This window comes from Schistocerca serialis, chromosome 2 (genome assembly GCF_023864345.2).
Source record: "Schistocerca serialis cubense isolate TAMUIC-IGC-003099 chromosome 2, iqSchSeri2.2, whole genome shotgun sequence".
Classification (NCBI taxonomy): domain Eukaryota; kingdom Metazoa; phylum Arthropoda; class Insecta; order Orthoptera; family Acrididae; genus Schistocerca; species Schistocerca serialis.
This window is the reverse complement of record NC_064639.1, coordinates 1,041,715,528-1,041,735,308: the sequence shown is the minus strand read 5'-3', so window position 1 is coordinate 1,041,735,308 and position 19,781 is coordinate 1,041,715,528.

Genomic DNA, 19,781 nt, shown 5'->3' with positions numbered 1-19,781 from the left:
CCTACAGCTGTAATGATGGTCAGGGCTGCGATTTCGTCTCACAGTAGGACAACTCTCCTGGTTATCCCACGCACTCTGACTGCAAATTTGTAAATCAATTTGTTAATTCGACCTGTTATGCTGCCATTCATGAACAGCACTCCAGGAGATGTTTACCAACGTGATAACGCTCTCCCACATACCGCCGTTGTATCCCACCATGCTCTGCACAGTGTTGACGTGTCGCCTTGGCCTGTTCGAATCACCAGATTTGAGTTCAATCGACACATATGCAGCATCGTCAGACGACAACTCCAGCGGCAACCACGACCAGCATTAACAGCCCCTGTATTGACCGACCAAGTGCAACGGGCATAGAACTCCATCCCACAGTGATATCCGGAGCCTGTAAGGCACATGCATGCACGTTTGAATGCTTGCATTTAACATTCTTGTGGTTACACCAGTTTTTAATGTGCCAGCCTTCACATTTGCAGTTGCTTACATTAACATGCGGTCAAGCAATATCAATCACTAAAATACGTTACATATACAAATGTATTCCCGAAATTTTATTACTCTATATGGTGTGCGAAGTGTAGATCACCTCTCCGATGGTGAACCCTGGGCAACGCTGCGTCATGACTCAGCGGCGAAGAATCTACACAAAAACGATGACCGAACGCACGACTGCCTCTCGGTCCAAGCAAAGGCGAACGAGAAGTAGGAGAGCCCGCACCGGCGGGAACAAGGGGACATTAAGAGATTATAGATATCCCACCTCAATATAGAAGGATATACGGAGACGAAAGGAGAAATCCTGGAAAAAATCTTAGTCAGAAAGGAGTAATGTAGCGTTTCTATAAGAAACCCATTAGACGAAGGAAAGCATTTCGACACTTAAAATCCCTGGTTTTACTTTGGTTGAATATAAGGGACATGAAAAACATTGCCCAGCAACCCTGTTTAACATTTTTTTTAAATGTTAAGGATAATAAGTTGCCGTCTCTTCATATAAGAATAGATGATGAATGCAGCTAGCCGCTAACTTTGTGTAATGTCTTGTCTGTATAGACGTGTATCTGTTGCCTTTAAGATCCCCTCACCTTCACACATAAATCTATACAGTAAAGTAAGGGCCTCCCATTTGTCGGCTGATCCGTGATAAGACAGGCGAAAAGTTAGACTAATGGAGGATTATTAGTATTTTCTCTATTTTCATTCGCTCTCTCTCTTTCTCTCCTTTATCTATGTACAGTTTTTAATATAATATTTCATTACGTGAAATCAGCCAAATAGAATCTTTGGTGGAGTCCTTCGTCTTGGTAATCAGCGGCTGGCTTGCTGTAAGAGATCTTTACATTTATTATTACTGTTAAACACTGCATTCAGTCGGGAGAATCAATCGTGTGGACAATTTGTTCCTTTTACGAAAGATTGCGAATTCCAGATGTGTACGAAGCCTTTTTGGACGATTTAACACAGACTCAGTGATTGCAGGCTCTCTTCGACACAGCTGAAACTTCCCCACTAATTACAGGGCCAACGTGATCATCAAATGACTCAGAAAAAACTCATTCGTTCATTCACTCCAGAACAAAAAAGTCACAAACCTTATTTATGAAGGAAATTGTGTATTCAATCCATCTCCATTACATGTCCAGGTCTCCGGTGATTCCACGTCTTAATTATTTTCCGTTTACAGTCTCTTTCTCTTCAAACAAACCACTAGCGGCACAAATGTTAATTGGCTCGCTTTAGCGAGAAGAAAAGCAAAATATGTATCTCTCAGAAACACGTCAATCCCTCAACAGATACTACAGAAGCTGTCCTAGTTACCACTCTAACAACCATGGAGAATGCATATATGCATCTCTGTTATTTCAAAGAATAAACGCACTAGAAAATACACTCCTGGAAATGGAAAAAAGAACACATTGACACCGGTGTGTCAGACCCACCATACTTGCTCCGGACACTGCGAGAGGGCTGTACAAGCAATGATCACACGCACGGCACAGCGGACACACCAGGGACCGCGGTGTTGGCCGTCGAATGGCGCTAGCTGCGCAGCATTTGTGCACCGCCGCCGTCAGTGTCAGCCAGTTTGCCGTGGCATACGGAGCTCCATCGCTGTCTTTAACACTGGTAGCATGCCGCGACAGCGTGGACGTGAACCATATGTGCAGTTGACGGACTTTGAGCGAGGGCGTATAGTGGGCATGCGGGAAGCCGGGTGGGCGTACCCCCGAATTGCTCAACACGTGGGGCGTGAGGTCTCCACAGTACATCGATGTTGTCGCCAGTGGTCGGCGGAAGGTGCATGTGCCCGTCGACCTGGGACCGGACCGCAGCGACGCACGGATGCACGCCAAGACCGTAGGATCCTACGCAGTGCCGTAGGGGACCGCACCGCCACTTCCCAGCAAATTAGGGACACTGTTGCTCAGGGGGTATCGGCGAGGACCATTCGCAACCGTCTCCATGAAGCTGGGCTACGGTCCCGCACACCGTTAGGCCGTCTTCCGCTCACGCCCCAACATCGTGCAGCCCGCCTCCAGTGGTGTCGCGACAGGCGTGAATGGAGAGACGAATGGAGACGTGTCGTCTTCAGCGATGAGAGTCGCTTCTGCCTTGGTGCCAATGATGGTCGTATGCGTGTTTGGCGCCGTGCAGGTGAGCGCCACAATCAGGACTGCATACGACCGAGGCACACAGGGCCAACACCCGGCATCATGGTGTGGGGAGCGATCTCCTACACTGGCCGTACACCACTGGTGATCGTCGAGGGGACACTGAATAGTGCACGGTACATCCAAACCGTCATCGAACCCATCGTTCTACCATTCCTAGACCGGCAAGGGAACTTGCTGTTCCAACAGGACAATGCACGTCCACATGTATCCCGTGCCACCCAACGTGCTCTAGAAGGTGTAAGTCAACTACCCTGGCCAGCAAGATCTCCGGATCTGTCCCCCATTGAGCATGTTTGGGACTGGATGAAGCGTCGTCTCACGCGGTCTGCACGTCCAGCACGAACGCTGGACCAACTGAGGCGCCAGGTGGAAATGGCATGGCAAGCCATTCCACAGGACTACATCCAGCATCTCTACGATCGTCTCCATGGGAGAATAGCAGCCTGCATTGCTGCGAAAGGTGGATATACACTGTACTAGTGCCGACATTGTGCATGCTCTGTTGCCTGTGTCTATGTGCCTGTGGGTCTGTCAGTGTGATCATGTGATGTATCTGACCCCAGGAATGTGTCAATAAAGTTTCCCCTTCCTGGGGCAATGAATTCACGGTGTTCTTATTTCAATTTCCAGGAGTGTACTTTGGCGTCGTCGAGCTGTCGCCGCATATGTTAAGAGAAAATCAGATCAGATACTTTTCCAAAGTGAATGAATGTGGATGGTTTGATTGACAATGATTAATTGGTGCGTGGTAGAGGGTATTTTCTGTGGGGACATTACACCTGGTACAACAAAATCTTACAGGAAATGTGAATACAGACCCAGAACAACCGGAACATGCCATGGGAATCAAAGTGAAAGAACTAGCTCTCTTCAATGTGTACAAACCTCTATCTGAACTTTGGCCACTGGAGATTCTGCCCAAAGCCCAACACCCAGCTGTGTAGGCTGGCGATTTCAATTCGCACCACACTAAATGGGGTTATTCAGAATGCAATACAGAAGGTGAAAGACTGAGTAACTGGGCTGAAGGAAGAGATCTCCACCTCCTGTACGATCCAAAAGATCGAGCGACCTTTTCATCAGCAGCATGGGGATCACAAACAACGCCTGACTTGACCGTTACAAAGGGAGCAACAGGAGACGTGCTCCAAGGCGAAAGAAGGGTATTACCGAAGTTCCCTGGAAGCCAACACCGACCTGTGATCGTCGAAGTGGCACTGTCAATTCCTGTCATACAAAGCCCTCCAATCGCAAGATGGAATCTAAAACAGGTTGGCTGGGAGACATTTCGGACTCTCACAGAGAGAACAGTGAACCGAATTCCTCCACTACCAGAGAACTATGAGCGGTTCACTACTGCACTGAAAAGTATCCCACGCGGTGCGAGGAAAGAATATACTCCATGCTGGACGAGAGAGTATGAATCATTATTGGAAGAATACCAGGAGTCGGAAAACCACGAGGCTGCGGAACACCTGGTTCAAACAATGAACGAAGAATTCAGGTGAAGATGGATGGAAACGATGGAGAGCATGGATTTCGCCCATTCAAGCCGCAAGAGCTGGGGTCTGCTAAGAAGATTAGGAGGAGCTACAACCCTACACAGACCACAGACGACAATGACTCCCACCCAGATAGCGTTGCACATAAAACAAACCTCGAAAATCCATCTAAGAACATCTGAAAAGAAAGACTTCGATCATATGATAAAAGAGGTAACGAAGAACAAACAGGAGAACACAGATCTGATAAAAGATGTAGAGTTTCAAGAGATCAATAACGCACTCAGGCTGGCAAAGCAGAAGCGGTAGATGGAATCCTACCAGAATTCCTTAAAAATCTAGGACCAGCGGGAAGAAACTGGCTAGCAAAACTCTTCTCTGAGTGCATCAAGCAGAACAAAATACTTCATATATGGAAAGAAGTAGTCGCTGTCCTGAAACCAGGGAAGACTGGAGAAAACCCCAAACATTTTAGACCAATTTGTCTTTTATGCACTGAGTATAAATTATTTGAGACAGTTCTGATCACCAGACTCTCCCCATGTATAGAACCCTGACTACCAGTGGAGCAAGCAGGTTTTAGGCCTGAAAGAAATTGTTGTGATCAAGTCCTTGCCCTCACAACCTTTACCGAAAAGGGCTAGCAGGAAAGGAAGAAAACTGGCGTTGTCCTGTTGGACCTCACCTCGGCATATGATACAGCGTGGAGGGATGGCCTACTTTATAAACTGATAGAAAAATCTCAGAGCAGCCAGACCTATAAACTTATGAAGAACAATCTAACTGGAAGAAAAATTACAGTAACTCATAGTGGCAAAAGCAGCAGATGCGTAGCACTCATTAACGGACTCCAACAGGGCTCTGTACTTATTGTTTGACTTGTACACTGCGGATATCCCAAAAACAACGTCCCGTAAGTTTATATACGCGGACGATATGGCAATAGTTTATCAAAGCAAATATTTTGAAACAAAAAAAATAGAGCGGAAATTGAACGAAGACCTAAACCTGCTGCACCTATACTACACCAAATGGCATCTACAAGCGAATCCAGACAAGACAGTAAGCGTAAACATGCACCTCAATAACAGAGAAGCCACGAGAAAGCTGAACATCTGCTTGAATAACCAGACCATTAGACATTTACCTTAGAGTAAAGCTCGTCCGGTCCCTAACGTACAGAGCCCACCTAGAGGGTATAAAACAAAAACTGATAACTAGAAATGCCATTCCAGACAAACTCACCGCAACCACCTGGGGATGTGATGCAAATATCTCGAGAACTTCTGCCTTGGCACTGGTATACAGCGTGGCCGAGTATTGTGCACCTGTATGGGCCATAAGTTGCATGTATCAAAAATCGATATCCATCTTAGAGAAACAACGAGAATAATATCGGGAGAACTTAAACCTGCCCCTATAGATTGGCTACTCGTACTGTCTAACATAGCACCACCTGAAATCAGAAGAAATCAGCTTTCAAGAGAATATAGCAAAATACTGGCAAACCCAAACCTTCCCATAGATCAGGACCTGACACCAAAAAACCGCCTGAGATCAAGGTCACCTCTATGGCAAACAGGTGAAGAGGTGTTTCCCTTCGATCCAGAAAATGAATGGAACAATTTATGGAGTAGAAGCACAGTAAAGAACAGAAAACTAGTTACTGACACAAGCACACCAATAGAGGGCTTTAAGCTTTCCAGAAGGGTGTGGACTACGCTGAACCGTGTGAGGACGGGTGTCGGAAGGTGCGGAGAGATGATAGCATGGGGCATCGCGGACGACCCTCAGTGGGAATGTGAACTCAACCAATCAATGACCCACTTGATAGAGTGTACTGTGCATGGTTTTAATGGTGAACTGGAGGATGTACATAACTCACGGACAATGCCATTGAATGGCTTAAAAAAGTAAGTCATATTGTACAAAATTTTATATTTTGTATTATGTAATTAAGTAATGCTGAATGTCTCATTTTAATGCTGTATGTCGCAGTTTAATATCTGGGCTTGTAAATGCCGATCGAGTAAATAAAAAAATTACTCTACATTAATTATGTTTAGGATTTTTTGCGATTTTTTCCCGTCAGTGTACAAATACTTTCACCAGGCGGTCGAACGCCCCGGAAGTGGACTCCTGACCAGTAATGCCACAAAAACACACATTTTATTTCTTAACACTTTTTCAATATTTTCAGAACGCACGATAACATGAGAACCGCGCAAAACCTTCATCTTCATTATATGCACACTTTTATGGGATCTAACGCATACAAATGTAAAGAGAAACAGGGGAAAGCTTCCAAGGGTGTCGCAGGGTAGGTTGCGCTGAGAAATAAATATTAAGGAAAAAATTCCATGCGTTTCCGAGTTACTTAGCATTGAAGTTAGCCAATCAAGCAGTTGGTCACCCAAAATCAAGCAGCTTGTCAGATACAATTAGTGTCTCTTCGTCTCGTGGCATAGAGGATAGAGCACTTGTTCGGTTATAGGCAACCAAACCAAGAACACATTTGGTGACATCGTCTCTGGCGGGCCGCTTGAATTTATGCTCGCAATGGTCTGGTTGGTTAGTTCCCATGCTAATTAACTCGGACACCTATCGAATTTTTTTCCTTAATAATAATTTCTCAGCACAACCTACCCTGCAACACATTTTCAATATTTTCAGACTGTATCTGACCATCCCGTACATAAAAGTACTACAATTTTGCCAAAGAGTATTCAGGAACATTTTTTAAAAATACTAAAAACTGCATAGATATCTCGCTTTGAGTACAATATTCATTACAAACAGAAAACAAAGATAATGTACTGAGAAAAACATCGACAAATAAAAACGCTGTCACATCACAAGACGTATAGCAGCAAGTGCACAACAAAACTTAATAGCAGCCAAAATATTGCCAATAAAACTGCAAAATTACTGTCACTGGTGATACCTATGAAGACTAATGAATACGTATTTTGATGTATAACCAAGCACTTCCCTTGACTGTGCATCAAACCAAAACTTGCAAGAGACGGCTTAACCACAGCCTAAGCGTTGTTTCCTGACTAAAGGGTTCGTTCCGCAAGCAATCCTTTAGCTATTGCTAAGTAAGCCGTTTATCTGTTGTATGCTTTGTACCAGTTGTGCTAGTCCACTCAAGGTAAGCAGGAAATCTTTTGTGAATTTTAGAAAGCAGGAGAGGCAGAAGCTGTGAAGGCATAACATGTAGAATATTTTGGCTCGTAAGTTTGATGGGTTTAAGTGAAGAATTTTGCAAACGTATTCCAAGTCATAGCACCTGAAGCCTCGTAAAGAATTCAAGACACACAGAATAATAAGTAGACCAATACAAATAAACCGTTCGGTCAATGATACTGTTCGTTTGCGCATCAGAGCCCTTACTTGCAGATATTTGTTGAGAGCTTTAGGGATGCAGTATCAAAGAGAGAGGAGGAATACGCGTTTAACTCTGATGATGGAATCCTGTTTGAAACACAGGAAGAAGTGTAGAAAAGATCCGGAAGCTAGTTGACAGTTACTGCTAACCCATTAACGCAATAAGAAATACAGGAAAATCTAGTAGCCAGACACTATCGTAAGTCAGGAGAAAGGGTGAGTGTTAAAAAAAAAAGTAGGTCTAGCTGTTCCGATATTCTGAGTAGACAGAAGTCATGGGATACCTCCTAACATCGTGTCGGACCTCCTTCTGCCCGGTGTAGTGCAGCATCTAGACGGGGTGTGTGCTCAAGAAGTCAGTGGAAGTCCCTTGCAGAAATATTGAACTATGCTGCCTCTATAGCCGTCCATAATTGCGAATCTGTTGCCGGCGCAGGATTTTATGTGCGAACTGATCTCTCGATTATGCCCGAAAAACGTTCGAGGGATTCATGTCAGGCAATCTAATGGCCAAATCATTCACTCGAACTGTCCAGAATGTTCTTCAAACCAACAGCCATCAATTGTGACCCTGTGACATGGAAAATTGTCATCTATAAAAATTCCGTCCGTGTTTGGGAACATGAAGTCCACGGATGGCATCAAATCTTCTCCAGCTAGCCATAATCATTTCCGATCAATGACTGGTGTAGTTGGACTAGAGGACCCAGTCCATTCCTGGAAACAAAGCCTGCACCATTATGGAACCAACACCAGTCTGCACAATTCCTTATATACGAGGGTCACGCCAAAAGAAATGCACACTATTTATGTAACAATACAGTTTTCATTCTGCATGTGTGAAAGCTTTACAGTGTCTAGACACACCCTGCCCGCTTGTTTTCAAACTTAGTTCAACCTGTTCCCGTGAGTGACGCCGCCACAGCATGTCTTCAAGATGGCTGCTACACTTGACGTTCGTCAGAAGCAACGTGCTGTCATAGAATTCCTGTGCTGTGAAATCGAGACAGTGGGAAACATCCACAAGAGGTTGAAAAAGGTGTATGGAGATGCTGCTGTGGATCGCAGTACAGTTAGTCGGTGGGCAAGCAGGTTACGTAATGAAAGCAGGCATGGCAATATTGAGGAGTGTCCTCGCAGCGGCAGGCTTCATACAGCACACACTCCAGAGAATGTGCAGAGAGTTAACGAATTGGTGACTGCTGACAGACACATCACAGTGAACGAATTGTCACGCTACGTTGGGCTAGGGGAAGGAACTGTTTGCAGAATACTGAAAGTGTTGGCGTTAAAAAAGGTTTGTGCCAGGTGGGTTCCCAGGATGTTGACAGTGCTGTGCGGCTGATCCTGGTGGAGGTTCGAGTCCTCCCTCAGGCATGGGTGTGTGTGTGTGTGTGTGTTTGTCCTTAGGATAATTTAGGTAGTGTGTAAGATTAGGGACTGATGACCTTAACAGTTAAGTCCCATAAGATTTCACACACTTTTTTTATGTTGACAGTGGCTCACAAAGAAACAAGAAAAACGGTATGCAGCGAACTTTTGGAACAGTACGAGAATGGTGGAGGTGAATTTCTTGGAAGAATTGTGACAGGTGATGAAACATGGATCCATCATTTTTCACCATAGACAAAGAGGCAATCAATGGAGTGGCATCATGCAAGTTCCCCCAAGAAAAAAATTGAAAACCACACCTTCTGCTGGAAAAGTTATGGCTACGGTGTTTTTCGATTCCGAAGGACTCTTGCTTGTGGACATTATGCCAAGTGGAACCACCATAAATTCTGATGCATATGTGACGACACTGAAGAAACTTCAAGCTCGACTGAGTCGTGTTCGACCGCATCGACAACAGCAGGATTTTTTGCTGTTGCACGACAATGCACGGCCACATGTCAGTCAAAAAACCATGGAAGCGATCACAAAACTCGGATGGACAACACTGAAACACCCGCCTTATAGTCTTGACCTGGCTCCATGTGATTATCATCTCTTTGGGAAACTGAAAGACTCTCTTAGTGGAACAAGGTTTGAAGATGATGACTCTCTTGTGCACGCTGCCAAACAGTGGCTCCAACACGTTGGTCCAGAATTTTACTGTGCAGGTATACAGGCGCTGGTTCCAAGATGGCGTAAGGCAGTTCAGAGGGGCGGAAATTATGTGGAGAAATGAAAATATTTTTTCTAAAGGATGTATCTACACACTGTAAAACTTTTAAACATTTGGAATTAAAGATGGATTTAAAGAAAAAATAGTGTGCATTTCTTTTGGAGTGACCCTCGTACAACTTAGGTCCTTCACATCGTGTGGTCTGCGTCACACTCGAACCCTACCATCAGCTCTTACGAACTGAAATCGGGTCTCGTCTGACAAGACCACAGTATTCCAGTCGTCTAGCGTCCAGCCGATATGGTCACGAGCCCAGGAGAGGTGCTGTAAGCGAAGGCGTGCTGGTAGCAAAGGAGCTCGCGTCGGTCGTCTGCTGGCATAGCCCATTAACGGCAAATTTCGCCGCTCTGTCCTAAGGGATAGGTTCGTAGTACGTTCCACAATGATTTCAGCGGTTGTTTCATGTAGTGATGTTACTCTATTAGGAGTGACTCTATTAGGAGTGACGCCGCGGCTCTCGGTCGTTAAGTGAAGACCTCGGCCACTGCGTTGTCCATGGTGACAGGTAATGTCTGGAATCTGGAGTTCTCAGCACACTCTTGGCGCTGTGGATCTCCAAATACTGAATTCCCCAACAAATTTTAAAATGGAACGTGCCATGCGTCTAGCCCCAGCTACCATTCCGCTTTAAAGGTCTGTCAACTCCCGTTGCGAAGCCATAATCGCGTCGGAAACTTTCCCACATGAATCACCCGAGTTCAAATGACAGCTCGGCCAATGCACTGCTCTTCCCTACGTGATACTAGCGCCATCTGTATATGTGCATATCGATATCCAATGATTTTTGCACACCTCAGTGCAGGTAGCACGTAATGAGGGTCGTTCGCCAGGGAAGTAGGCTAACGTTATTTGTGGGCTTTTGGTTTTGTTGGCGGAAGAGGAGCCACACATCCAACAATGAGGAATGGGATGAAACTATCTTCAGTATCTCCAATCTTCTTACTCGTAGCAGCACATGAAAGAGAAAAGAAAAATTAGTACTACAATGGCACGACGGGTTTTTGAAGATCTGATCTGCTTATTACGACAGTGTTTGGAGCAATAACTTCCACAAATGCGTAGGCCGTGATAGTCCTGAGTTTTAATATAGTATCTCAGTTTTTCTTTTTGCAGGTTCGTTTAGCGTAAGGAAAAAAACAGTCCTCTTCCTTTTAATCTGCTGTATACATAGATTACTCCTAGATAAAGCATTTTGAAAATTTTTCACAGATAATCTTTATGCTTTTTGAGCGACTATTAAATATTAGGTTTCTCTCTTTTTAAACTTCCTGGCAGATTAAAACTGTGTGCCCGACCGACAATCGAACTCGGGACCTTTGCCTTTCGCGGGCAAGTGCTATACCATCTGAGCTACCGAAGCACGACTCACGCCCGGTACTCACAGCTTTACTTCTGCCAGTATCTGAAAGCTGTGAGTACCGGGCATGAGTCGTGCTTCGGTAGCTCAGATGGTAGAGCACTTGCCCGCGAAAGGCAAAGGTCCCGAGTTCGAGTCTCGGTCGGGCACACAGTTTTAATCTGCCAGGAAGTTTCATATCAGCGCACACTCCGCTGCAGAGTGAAAATCTCATTCTGGAAACTTCTCTCTTTCTCTTTTCATAATTTTATCAAGCCACTAATGCATACAGATATGTTTTCTTGCGAGAGATAAAATCACTCCACTTTCGTAAGATGTAGTATCATTACATGGAAATGCTCTAAATGAAATAAAATTTGTTTTTATCTTTAATACACATTTTATACAAGTTAATAATGGTACATAATTTCAGTGCGCGTGAACTTGGCCACTACTAAAACAAGCATTTCAACATGAGATGTTACATGATAAATAATAGTTGTTCAGCCCTGTCAGTCCCACTTAGCTGAACGGCCAGCGCGTCTCACTGCCATGCAGAGGGCCCACGTACGATTCTCGGCCAGGTCGGAGATTTTTTTCCGCTCTGGGGCTGGGTGTTGTGTTGTCCTCATCATTTCAACGACACGCAAGTCGCCCAAGGTGGTATCAGCAACTCGGCGGCCGAACTTTCCAAGATGGGGACTCCCAGCCATCAATGTCCGACCATCATTTCATTTTCATTTCTGTCTTTTACAATGGAATTTTGAAATATCACTGATCTCTAAACTGGATATCGAACTGCAACTGTGTGAGCGTGCAGGCCAAAGACCCTCGTGTTTTGTTTCTTGCCAACTTACAACATGCCGGTCACGAATTGTCACTACGACGCAAAAGGAAATGAATCTCTTACTGCAGAAAGACAGAAGTGCGAAATGATCAACGAATTACTTACCTCAAAAGTGAAACCTGTTTGCACCGTAACACGGGTCTGGCAACGTCATCAATTTTCCGTTTACTGCAGATAGGAAACTAGTATGGGACATCCTGCTGGAAGGACGAAAGATACTGTACAGTGGCTGACACTGTTGAACTCTTAAACATTCTTCAAAAAACTATAACAAGTTTTCCGTTGTTTAAATGAGAGTGTATTCTTTTATCTACTACAGTTCTTGATGGCCTACGTACTATAAAAGAACCTTCCTGAGCAATGATTCATATAATTAATGCTTCTCTAGAAACCTGTAAAGGGTTGTCACTGTTACAAAGTACCGTGAGATGACCTCTTCAGTTGAAAATTCGCGTACTGTTAGGTTCAACATGAATATTGTTTGTTGGACGATGAATATTCATAGGCTCAGAAAAGGTGTATAACCTTTGGAACTTCCTTCAAAGGAAGTCAACATATCTGTGTTGCCTATAAACACCGACAGAATGGATGGCATCAAGAATTTTTTGGCCTATATCGCTCAAGACAAGGCGCACTTTTGGAATTCAGTCACATCATGGCTGATAACATCATCTCCTGGTGTAGGGAACTAAGTAATGGAGCCATGCAAAACGTCAAATATTATCCAGAAATGTGTAACAAACTATGTTTATTCCAGTAAAAGACTTTAAATATGCAATTCTATTTTAAAACAAGTAACTTAAGCCTAAAATTAATTTGAAAATCCAGTGCACTGCAGAAAGGGAACACGTCCAACACCAACAAAGTCTCTCACCTTACGTCATACGTGACTTTTACATGTATATAATAAGCAACTATACTTACATCAAAAAACCAGAAATACATGTCGGGGGATAATTTACGTTAAACGGTTTCATTCAGTTTTTTTATCTCTACTGTAAAAGTAAGAAATGTGGACATGTTGCCTTTCTGCAGTAAGTGGATCAAATATTTTCCGATTCTGTGCGCAAATGAGCCAGTTACATCGGATGTTCCAGATTCCTGGAGAAGAATAAAATTAACTGTTTCAGACTAGTGGAAAAAACAGTGACAGATCTAGTTATCATTCAGAAACTCTAGTATGATCCGACCTTTGGCAGGCTGGCCAGAAAATTGATTTTTATTTATTTCACACACTCATACATCCTGTTGAGCAAAACAACGCCATAGATGCAGTTGAAATCTATAAATTAGGTATACTATATTATCCCAACATTAAAGAATATGTAATTTTTAAAACGAAAATACAAGCAGACGCTTCTTGAACAAAACCGACAATTCTCGGACATGCCGCTACTGATGATAATAACAACTGTTCATTAAGAATACATTGATTTTTAAAATTTCAAGGGCACTACTTGTTAATCTAAAACGAAGTATATTTTTACACACTTTCATTTGAAGTTCGCTACCAGCATTTATGTTGCCACTGAATGTCATAAAAACATGCACGCTGCTAATCTAAAAATGTATTTCTCTCGACAGGACACTACATATTGTGTTTTTTGGTCTTCTGAAAATTACGTTCAGTTTATTTTGACAAAATAGATGGGTCTATAAGGACAGTGGATTTCGAGAATTATGTTGCAAATGTTGTCAGTTTCCTACAGAATACATATAGTAAAAATACAACCTGCACGAAATATCTCTGGAGCACTAAATTTTCTGTTACTGTTTGCTGGAACAAACCTAAAAGAGTGACTAAAATTCGTATACGTTGTGAAAGAACAATTTGTTCTGCTTATATGGGCTCTTCTAAAAAGGTATTGCAATGTTCTACTAATTCTATAAATTCCTGCTTTCGACATTCTTACAGTAAATGACCTAAGAACCATAAGCACAAATTAGTAAATAATTGTTAATCACATACAGACCGGTAGAAAGCTTTTGCCTAACTACAAAATGATGATCAATGCAGGCGACAAAAATCTGCGTGCATGCCAACAGTATGTTCAGAAAACAGCGTTCTATATTCAGGTAGGATGAAGATCACTGTCTAATATACAAGAGGAACTGAGGTCTACAATGCTGAAAGACATCATCTTGCAATCGCTGCCTTTCGCAATGTTGTCAGTTTCCTACAGAATACATATAGTAAAAATACAACCTGCACGAAATATCTCTGGAGCACTAAATTTTCTGTTACTGTTTGCTGGAACAAACCTAAAAGAGTGACTAAAATTCGTATACGTTGTGAAAGAACAATTTGTTCTGCTTATATGGGCTCTTCTAAAAAGGTATTGCAATGTTCTACTAATTCTATAAATTCCTGCTTTCGACATTCTTACAGTAAATGACCTAAGAACCATAAGCACAAATTAGTAAATAATTGTTAATCACATACAGACCGGTAGAAAGCTTTTGCCTAACTACAAAATGATGATCAATGCAGGCGACAAAAATCTGCGCGCATGCCAACAGTATGTTCAGAAAACAGCGTTCTATATTCAGGTAGGATGAAGATCACTGTCTAATATACAAGAGGAACTGAGGTCTACAATGCTGAAAGACATCATCTTGCAATCGCTGCCTTTCGCGTTAACCCTACCGTGCCCAAACTATGAAATCTGTACCAACGGATTTAACATCTGGGTAGGATATTAGTGGTGCAACTAAAAGCAGAGTAGTGCATTGCAATACATAATTATATTTATATTTATTTTAAACACAAAACAAAAGTGGGGTTTCTTCAGGATATATTCATTGTATCTGATACGGTTGCACTAGTAATATCAGTTTACATTAACTAAAACAATACGAAACCAAATCATAAATATGAAAACACTCAAAATAATGTCCTTTCACGTCAGTAGGACCTTTAAACACATATGACGAAATGAATAAAATAGCTATATGATAGTCTGTCGCTTTTTTTCTGTGCTGTGTGGTAGAGGTATTGAAGTATCAAACAATGAAAAGTCCAGGTTGGAACATCAACAATATTCCAGACACAATGAAAAGACTGTTACAAATTAAGCTTCTTCAGAAAGGAAAAGCAAAACACAGACATTCAAACAAGCAAGCTAACCTCACACATGGATGACAACTATCTGCAGCCACTTTGGCCAGAATGCAGCTACGTCGCCTTGAATGGAAGCAGCTATCCAGAGTGGGATGAGGAAGTAGGAAGGATAGCAGTACATGGGTTGGGGGAGAGAAGTCAGCACAACCTGACGAAGTGTGCAGGGACTAGATGGTGAGAGGACAAGGTTGCCAGTGTGGTTTGCTCGTGTGAATGTTTGTGTGTTTTCTTTTTCCCTTCTGCAGAGGGTTTTGGCTGAAAGTAGTGTGAGTAGCTATCTATCCTACTCATGACATTGCAGATATTGATCTACAACAGCCAAAAAAGTTTCTTGTGCTACAGCAGAGGTACACAGACATCCCAACAGGATGTCAGTGTATGAACTCAACTCCATGCTGTTTTGTGACTCTAGAAAGTGGACAAGCAGCCATTGTCAGTAGTAGACTCAGCGAAAGTGGTTACTGGAGTGGAGTTTCTGCCCTTGGCACGTTGTGTCACTCATGTGCTCTACTTGAAACAGAAAAACATGGACACACATGAAATATATGTTTCATGTAATATTGTAACACGCAAATAAAATAATTGCTTACATATAAAATCGCTTTCATATATTATTTATTTATTTGTTAATTGTATGATGACAGGAGAACATACAACTATTTATAACAAGTATATACATTACTACACAAATACACACAATCGCAAGTTCATAAGTGGCTCATAGCCCAAAGCACAGGTTTGAAGTTTAGTCAGCAGCTTCTGCGGGCAAATTGTGCAGGTCTTCCATTCTTCCTTTGAAAGCTCTGAAGGAACAGGAAAATGATATACGATGTACAGTTTGCTGCTCACTGCCACCAGTCCTCCTCAGGAACCTCACGTCCGCAAGATTGGATCTTCAATATCAATACATCAACAGAACATAGAAGGCACATGCAAAGAGTGAATGTTTATTCAAAACACTGAAAGAACATCAACTGATACCAGTTTACTCTAAAAAACCCACACAGAAGACGATGTACAACTTCACCACGAAGAAGTGTTCTCAGGCTTTAAGCTAGTGACTTCAACATAATTATATTACATTACCACTACTACATCTGTGGTGAAAACTCCAATATCTTGATACACTACAGTACACATTCTGACCGTCTGGGATCTGATGCGAACTAGGCCATAGATCCAGTCCCTCATTTTTAGAAAAAATTAGTAATTCTGTAATACGCTTGTAAACAATTTCGGAACATCGACAGAAATAAAAAAATAATGATAAAATCGTATATGGACATGCCAATGTATAATTTAGGTGTAGGAATGTGGAAGATACTGTGTACGATACTTCTGCGAGCACGAATCAAGTATTTATAGCCTATGAATTATAAGATGTGCTATAGCGCTAACCGATGCAAATACACTCCTGGAAATTGAAATAAGAACACCGTGAATTCATTGTCCCAAGAAGGGGAAACTATATTGACACATTCCTGGGGTCAGATACATCACATGATCACACTGACAGAACCACAGGCACATAGACACAGGCAACAGAGCATGCACAATGTCGGCACTAGTACAGTGTATATCCACCTTTCGCAGCAATGCAGGCTGCTATTCTCCCATGGAGACGATCGTAGAGATGCTGGATGTAGTCCTGTGGAACGGCTTGCCATGCCATTTCCACCTGGCGCCTCAGTTGGACCAGCGTTCGTGCTGGACGTGCAGACCGTGTAAGACGACGCTTCATCCAGTCCCAAACATGCTCAATGGGGGACAGATCCGGAGACCTTGCTGGCCAGGGTAGTTGACTTACACCTTCTAGAGCACGTTGGGTGGCACGGGATACATGCGGACGTGCATTGTCCTGTTGGAACAGCAAGTTCCCTTGCCGGTCTAGGAATGGTAGAACGATGGGTTCGATGACGGTTTGGATGTACCGTGCACTATTCAGTGTCCCCTCGACGATCACCAGTGGTCTAGGAGATCGCTCCCCACACCATGATGCCGGGTGTTGGCCCTGTGTGCCTCGGTCGTATGCAGTCCTGATTGTGGCGCTCACTTGCACGGCGCCAAACACGCATACGACCATCATTGGCACCAAGGCAGAAGCGACTCTCATCGCTGAAGACGACACGTCTCCATTCGTCCCTCCATTCACGCCTGTCGCGACACCACTGGAGGCGGGCTGCACGATGTTGGGGCGTGAGCGGAAGACGACCTAACGGTGTGCGGGACCGTAGCCCAGCTTCATGGAGACGGTTGCGAATGGTCCTCGCCGATATCCCAGGAGCAACAGTGTCCCTAATTTGCTGGGAAGTGGCGGTGCGGTCCCCTACGGCACTGCGTAGGATCCTACGGTCTTGGCGTGCATCCGTGCGTCGCTGCGGTCCGGTCCCAGGTCGACGGGCACGTGCACCTTCCGCCGACCACTGGCGACAACATCGATGTACTGTGGAGACCTCACGCCCCACGTGTTGAGCAATTCGGCGGTACGTCCACCCGGCATCCCGCATGCCCACTATACGCCCTCGCTCAAAGTCCGTCAACTGCACATACGGTTCACGTCCACGCTGTCGCGGCATGCTACCAGTGTTAAAGACTGCGATGGAGCTCCGTATGCCACGGCAAACTGGCTGACACTGACGGCGGCGGTGCACAAATGCTGCGCAGCTAGCGCCATTCGACGGCCAACACCGCGGTTCCTGGTGTGTCCGCTGTGCCGTGCGTGTGATCATTGCTTGTACAGCCCTCTCGCAGTGTCCGGAGCAAGTATGGTGGGTCTGACACACCGGTGTCAATGTGTTCTTTTTTCCATTTCCAGTAGTGTAGAAAGTAAACGGAAACGAACCGTTCGGAACTAGATTTCTATAGAGTGTGGAAGAGGACGAAGAAGTACCATTGATGTTACATGAAAAATGCAAGAAAACATTAAAACTGCGAGAAAATAAGTGTAACACTCAACGAAATGGACATGGAACTTGTGGAATTACCCATTGCTGATAGTCGCTGTTTATACATCATATTGCGTTTTCCTGATCTATGGTAACGACGAAGTCCAAACTGAACTGACGAAAGCCTTGGCTAAAGTACCGGAAAATGGAAAATCTACGATTAAGTGACTTCAACGCTAAAATAAATCAAAGTCAGGGATGCTATCCTGGAAAGTTTTGGAGGAAATATAGGAAATGACAATAATAAACCTCTAATTAGCATTGTGGCACTTACTTTCCCAAAATAGTAAAGAATTTAATAGCTTCACTACATTCGCAAGTACAGCTGCACACAGCCGGTTAGAGAAAAGAAGTCATATCGACAAAGTAATTTATTCGATATTGGCCAGAACGTTCAAGTGATCACTTTCTTGTTCATCTGATGTACGAATAATACTTGCGAATTACACTTTAAGAATAAACCAGGTCTTAGTGGACAGAATACAGGGGCGGAATGAATTGAATCTAGAATATTTCAGAAAAAAATAGTTTAAATGTCTGTACATGATTACTTTACCTCGTGGAGAACTTCCCTGGTCCGCAGCAACCGACCGACTCCCCGCAGAATACCGAGAACATCTAAAATAGTCGTCAGTGGAGATAACGCCAACTACATACACAACCTGACAAACACTTGCGCGAAGACCTGAACGATACACAACAGTAGCTAAGCACGCACGAAGACAAAAATCGGGAGTCGATGCATACACACACAGCCGACTCCTTAACAATCGGCGAGCCAAAACGCGTGTCCAGTAGGACGACCGACTGACGATCCACCAAGACAGTGGCCCGGCTCAAGTGATGCGTGGCGGCAATGGTCGGGCGAGCCATGTCGACGTAGACCTCACTGCTGCTCCAACCCGACTGCACTAGTGCCGCATTGCAACTCCCCGACTGGCAGGTCCGGACTGCGATCGAGACGCGTTCCAACTCACTGACAGACCCGAACTCGCGACCCGAACTCCCTTACGACAGACAAATACCGGGAAGTAATCGCATTCGAGCAAAGATACTACGAGAGGGGATATATCGATACGCGCTGCTAACGCCGCTCACGGTCAGGCATAGCAGCAACTCAGTGACAGTAGTAATTTAAATTAACGTAGTGAGGTGGAAGTACGTTAAAAACAGGGTGTCAAATACATGATGGTGGGAACACGAGCCACGCACGGCTCAGCATCGATAGGAGGAAAAAATGCAAGAGGTCGAAATATGTCGACTGATGCTACAGTGTAATCCAAGACTCGCCCAACAAAAATTGTCGGTTATAAAATATGGCTGAAGACATGTAACGACCACACACACCTATAAGAGGAGAGAAATACTATATCACCCGAAGACAGATCTTGCGATATATTTACCATGAAACAAACTGCTGAGAAAGCAAGAGCAAGGCATCTAGTAAAAGGCGTATTATATTGCTCTCGTCTAAATAAAATTCTATCATAGAGACAACTATTGTTGTTGTGGTCTTCAGTCTGAAGACTAGTCTGCTGCAGCTCTCCACGCCACTCTACCCCGTGCAAGCCTATTCCATCACCGAGTAACCACCCTAACCCTGTACTACTGCAAATATTTACTGCTGTGGTGCGCGCTCGCTTTTAGTCTGTCTTGGCTACGATAGAGCGTTCACTATGCTGTTCACAGAAGCTTACTCGCAATCCTACTTCGTTATTCATTATTAGACTTACTTCTCTATTACCGCTATATGATGTTGAAACTCTATTGTCATCTAGCCAGAAGTCCAATTCTTCCT